The sequence below is a fragment of the Mirounga leonina genome, unplaced genomic scaffold (genome assembly GCF_011800145.1).
Source record: "Mirounga leonina isolate KUSES-001 unplaced genomic scaffold, KU_Mleo_1.0 Mir_115, whole genome shotgun sequence".
Classification (NCBI taxonomy): Eukaryota; Metazoa; Chordata; class Mammalia; order Carnivora; family Phocidae; genus Mirounga; species Mirounga leonina.
In genome coordinates, this window is record NW_023270268.1 from 7,093,054 (window position 1) to 7,099,053 (window position 6,000).

The window sequence follows — 6,000 nt, forward strand, 5'->3', positions numbered from 1 at the left end:
AAAGCCTGCTCCTGGACTCCCTCCCCCATTTGAGGGTCCCTGGCCCCAAGAATTGACGTGGGGTCTCTATAAATAGCACCCATTCCATATTGATCATCTTAAAAAGACACGGTATGTTCTAGGCCCACGGAGAGAAGAGTTGTGTCTAAAAATAGTCTCATGCCCAGGAACCACTGCCAACCCCAGGCAGGGGTATAAGCCGTGCATAACAGAAGGGGCAGTGTGAAGGGGGCAGATGATGGAAAGGGTGGCGGTTGGAAACTGAGGCACGGAAACTCTCCATCTCCACCTCATTCTCTCTGCTCTGGCCACCGAAGCCAACCACGCCTCAGGAGCTTGTTACTGCCTCAGGACCTTTGCACTTGCAGTTTCCTCTTTATAAGACATTCTTTCTCCAGATTTCCTCTGGATTGGTTCTTTCCTGTGTTGTTGTTGTTGTTTTAGATTTATTTATTTGAGAGAGAGAGAAAGAGGGCACGCACCTGTGAATGGGCAGCAGGACAGAGGGAGAGAATCTCAAGCAGACTCCCCACTGAGTGCAGAGCCCTACATGGGGTTCAACGCAGGGCTTGACGCCGGGCTCGATCTCATGACCCATGAGATCTCATGACGAGTCGGCTGCTTAACCAAATGAGCCACCCAGGCGCCCCTGGTTCTTTCTTGTGATTCAGGTCTCAGTTCAGTTCCCTCCTTCAAGAGGCCTTCCCTGTCCAGCCAGTCTTGGGTCACTCCTGTTTCATCATCCTGTTTTACTTCCTTCATAGCCCTGGTCATGATCTAAAATTACCTTCTGTATCTATTTGTTTAGTGGTATCCAGTCTGTCTTTCCCCAATAGTATGTAAATGTCATGAGATCAGTTATTGAATCTGAATTGTACACCTTCTAGAATCTTCTATGGCACAGAGTAGATGCTGAATGTCCTATCCAGGCTCTCCCCCACCACTCCAAGCTGAACTCTGCCTCAGACTGCCACTTCAGGCCAGTCTGGGGTGGCAGAAGGCAGTGGGCATCCAGTCCTGGCTTACTCTGTAGCCCCCCATGCCTGCTTTGCTCTCTTTAGCGTCCAGCCTCTGTCCACAGGCTGCCCCCTGGCTTCATCCCTTCCCCTCTCTCTGACTCCTTCATAGACTTTGCCACAGGAGTTCTACCCTAGCCCTTCTACTCCTGGGTATCTGCTCTAGTTGACCTCAATGTGTCTCTAAACACTGCTTGCTGGAACACTTTTCTCTTCTCACTGCAAGACCTTCCTCCCCTTCCTGTCCCTCGCCCCCAGGAGGAATCACAGTTCCTGCCATCAAAATCCCCCTCTGAGGCACAACTTCAACTCAGACCTCTGGCCCCTCACTGTGAGGAAAAGTATTTTCCCCATAAGTATTGCCCATGGGTGCACCGCATGGACACGCATGCCTAGAGTCCACTTTGGGCTCTCCCTACAACCCCCCCTTGACTCCAACCCTGGCCAGCTCCTCTCTATCTCCTTCCTCCCTCTTAAACCATCAAACTCTTGCAAAGAGCTGTCTACACATGCTCTCTCCACATCCTCACCTCCTGCTCACTCCTGAACCCACTCCAAACTGCCTCCATTCTCACCAATTCATTCATTCATTCATTCATTCATTCATTCATTCATTCATTCAACAACTAACCGTCTGTGCTGGGCACCACATTCTGTAGGTGTTAAGGAAGCTTCTGTTGCCCAGCGCCACCAGCACCCTCACTGTTGCTCAATCTAATGGACACTTGTTTTAAAATTATGCATTCTTCTTGATCTACGCATGAACTTCTCAGAACGCATCCTCTTCACTCTCAGCAGAAAGAAAAGAAACAGAAGACTCCCCTTCCTCCAGGACATGCTCTCTCCTTGCTTTCTGTGACACCTCCCACTCCTGGCTTGCCTCCCACCTCTCTGACTGCTCCTTCTCAGCCTCCTTTGAAGACTTCTTCAGCCTCGATTGTTGTAGTGGACCTCAGGGCTCTGGACCAACCCTGTTCTCTTGCATCCTTTACTCCACATTAGGATCACCTGGGTGCTTTCAAAATTTCTGATGCCCAGGGCTCACCCTGGAGTCCAGTGAATTGAAACCTCGGGGGGGGGGGTGGAGTCTGGGCATAGGTTCTTTTAATTTATTTTTCAATTTTTAAAAGCTCTCCAAGTGATGCTAATGTGGCCAGGCTTGAGGACCACTGGTCTACACTCTTGCTGGACAATCTAATTCACTGCCATGGCTCCCATGGCCAGCCTCTGCAGACGATTCCAAGTTTCCACCTCCAGCCCCCGTTTCCTGCCTGAACACCGGACCCTCCCCTCCAACTGACTGCTGGATGTTGGCATCTCTCTGTGGAAGTTCTAATGGTTCCAATCAGAACCCCGAAACATCTGTCACTTCTCCCTTGTTCTTCATCAAGCTTGCCAACCTAAACTTCACTCTCACAGTGTGGTAGGGCAGTGGGGAATCTCACTTAATGAGCAATCAAAGTTAGGGATGTAAGAAGTGGCGTGTCCCTGAGCAGAGAAGGAAGTTGGGATGCCACAGGTTCTACCACCTGTGGTGACCTGACTGTTCTTCTCCTTCAACTGAAAGACTTCTGACAGCACTCATGGTCTTCACTGGCAGGGAAATATAGCCTACAGCAGAAATGTTGACACCTGGGCTCAAACCCAAGGCCTGCTACTTAGTCGATGTGTGACAGTGAGCGAGCTATTTCGCCTCTCTGGGCCTTCAGTTTCGCCACCTGCAATACTGTCATTAGTATGGTCCCCCCTCCCGGGTTGATGCAAGGATTCATGAGATGAGCCTTATAAAGTGACTAGTGCCATGCCTGGCTGACAGAAAGCACTCGGTAAATGTTAGCTATTTTTAGTACCATTACTGAGGATAAATTCCCAATTCCTGAGTAGAGCTCACAAGGGCCCCCGTGACTGTGACCTTGGCTTTAGCTTCTGCTCTTTCCCTCCCTCACACCATGAGACCCAATGGGTCGCTGAACTAACAAGTGTGTTGTTTCACAAATCTGCGCCGTACATGCTGGTCCTGATGGCTAGACTGTAACTTCTCCATCTAGAAAACTCCTATTCATCCTTCAAAACCCATGTGGAAGGTTATTTTTGTTAGAGAGATACTCTTGATTCCTTTGGCTGAAGGTAATCATTCCTCTTTCAAGTGAGCTAAGGAGCCACACTTCTATCACTGCATATCTTTCCAATAACTTTCCCAAGGGTCAGCGGGAACTAGCCTCCTGTGAATAGAACAGAAACTGCCACTGACCACTGTCCCAGGATGTTCCCAGGACTCCCTTCCGGGATTGCTTGGGCACCAGCCTCCTCTGCTCCACAACTCCCAGCTGTGTCTGGTGCTTCCCACCACTCCTGCAAGCTCAGTCTTCAAGCTGAATGAGTCAATCCTGGAACTTTTCGAGAGGAGCTTTGATCACCACACAGAGATGGGCCAAGCACCGCAGAGGCACAGCAGCTGCCTGGGCCACATGGGGCTGAATGCTGGTTCTCGGCATCCCAGAGCCTGTTCCCTTTCTGCTCAGTTCCTCTTTGGTCAGTCCTAGGTCATTTCGGCCCCCAGGAAGTAGTTCTCAAGGAATCTTCATCCTGAGTGGTGCACCAAATCTACTGACTCTCTAGATGACCTTGGATAAGTCCTTGACCCACTCTCAACCTCGGTGTCCTCCTGTCCAATGTGGCAGTGATGACAGGAGTAGATTAAAAGTTCAATGGGTCTCATTTCGGCATAGGGCTGGACATTCTAGCATCAAATCTGTGTTCCACAGTCTGGCTGTCCCCTGACCCTCCCCTCCCGATGCTCCTGTGACTGCAGCACGGTTTGAGCTATCAGCCTGTGCCACCCTCATTCCGCCTTCCAGCTCCATTACCACCCACTCACGTGCACCTGCCCAATTCCAACTGGGAGGAGTTGAGGGCGAGGAGATGGAGTTGAGGACAGCCGCAAGGGCCTGGGCTCCCAGTGGCCTGGGCCTCTGCTACTTGGGGTCCCTCTAGATCCTAAGGGGTTTGCTGGGAATCACAGGGATTGGACTGAGGCGCTGCCACATGGTGGGGGGTCATATGGTGTCCCTGTCTCCACCGCGCTGTCCAGGCTCACCGAGGAAGGTGACTAGGGTCTCAGCAGGAGATGGGGAGACAACTGGGGGGACATGAAATGCCAGCCCAGGACCCTAAGAGGAGACTCATCCTGCTCTCCCGGGACTAGTCTCAAGGCCCTAAGGAGAGAAGATTGACTCCTGCCCCAATCTCAGCCATGGCTTCCTGATTCATCAGTGCACTGGCCTCCAACAGGTGTTTTCAAGGCGGGCCTTTGGCCAGGGCCTTGTCCCCAGCATTCCCCCCACCACTATCACTCTCCACACCTCCAGCCTCCACAAGGCTAGGCACAACCGCTTTCTCCCCGTGCCACCAAATAAACGATCAAATAACACAGGATGAAAGCCACCTCCCTCCCGTCAAGGCGAGCGGATCTGCCCGGGTCAGAGCGAGAGCGAGGAGGGCAGAGAACTCTCTCCAATTCCAGCGCACAGAAATCTCCCTTGTTGAGAGCACAAGGAGATCTCTCCTTCTTCAAGGAGCGCAGAGACCAGATGCGGCCCCGTTAGGGCGTCAGAGGGCAGAGATCTCTTCGTGGTCGAAGCGCGCAGAGATAGGACACACATTTAGATTTCCGCCCCCTCAGGGCGCAGAGATCTTTCCCAGGTCAGGACGGGCAGCGATCCGGTCCCAGAGAAGACACCCCTAGAGGACCCCTCAGTGGGGCCCAGAGAAAGGGGGTGATTGGCCCCCTCCCCCATTCCCAGCCCTTCTCGGTCGGCTCCCCGGCTCTCTGGAACCACACTCACTGCGCGCCTAGTCGCCGCTCTGACCTTGGGGTCTCCGGCCTCGGGAATCCGGGTCCCAATCCCAGACCCTCCCCGAGCCTGCGCCAGGGTCGGCCGGGAAGCCGGGGCCGCAGCTCCTCCTCCCCTGGCCCTCGACAGCGCACCGGGAAACCCGGAAGGAAAGGGGTGGGGAGGGGGCGCACGGCGATTACAGACGTCCCCCTCCCCCGCGGGGAATCCCCTCCAGCCCGGCGGTTCTGCACCCTTTCTTCTCCCCCTCCCAGCCTCGGGGGCAGCGATGGGGGAGGGAACTGCCGGGCGCACCCGGGGCAGGGGAGGGGGTGCGCAGGGGCTGAAGGCTCCGACCCTCGGGGGGAGGAAAGTTGGGCGGCGGCAGGCGGAGGGGGCTCCGGCCGGGCCGGGGCTCCCGGGCGCGGGGGCGCTCGCTCACCTGCTGGTCCCCCGGCCCGGGCCCCGGGATGGGCGGCTGAGGCTCGGCGCGGTCTCGGCTCGGCGCGGGGCTCAGGGCACTGGGCGCAGGCTCAGCGGCCCCGGGGGCGCGATCTCCGCATCCCACGGGCGCCGCCGCCGTCTCGGCTCCGCCGTTCCGCTCGGGCTCCGGGGCTCGGCGGGCGGCGCGGGCTCGGGCTGGGGGCGGGGTCGGGGGCGGGCCCCGCCTGGGCTCGGCCTGGGGCTTGGGGCCCCGGGCTGGCTCCGCCCCAGAGCGACGCGCCCCGGACTCCGCACGTGGCGCTCCGCCCGCTCAGAGGGTGAAGCCCTGGGCACCCGCCGGGGCGCACACCCCCACACTGACCCGGGGGCGCCCCGCCACAGACAGCCGCCCACGCGGGCACGGACAGACACACGCAGACGCGGGCACACGCGGGGGTAACACGCTCACCGGCGAGGGACGCTTCGCCACAGAGAGCCACCCACGCGGACTCGGACAGGTACACACTCCGGCACACGCCGGAGAATACACACAGGCATCCTCACTGACCTGGGGACCCTACCTCGGAGAGCACACGGGCATACCGTGATGCTGGCTCACTGACACACACAGACACCCATGCTGACATACCTCGAGGCTGACACAGACACACTCGACATACGCACACCTGCGCTGACACAGACACCCACATGGACATAGGCAGACACAT

At 56.4% G+C, this 6,000-nt stretch overlaps 1 protein-coding gene across 1 annotated transcript in view; it reads right to left on the minus strand.

The window, feature by feature from the left end:
• The window catches only part of SCN5A (sodium voltage-gated channel alpha subunit 5), a 93,311-nt gene extending 87,967 nt beyond the window's left edge, over positions 1-5,344 (minus strand). The window contains exon 1 of the mRNA XM_034992243.1: positions 5,292-5,344. The gene's annotated coding sequence lies outside the window, so the exon portion shown is untranslated. The remainder of the gene's footprint in view (positions 1-5,291) is intronic.
• Between the last annotated feature and the right edge of the window lie 656 nt (positions 5,345-6,000).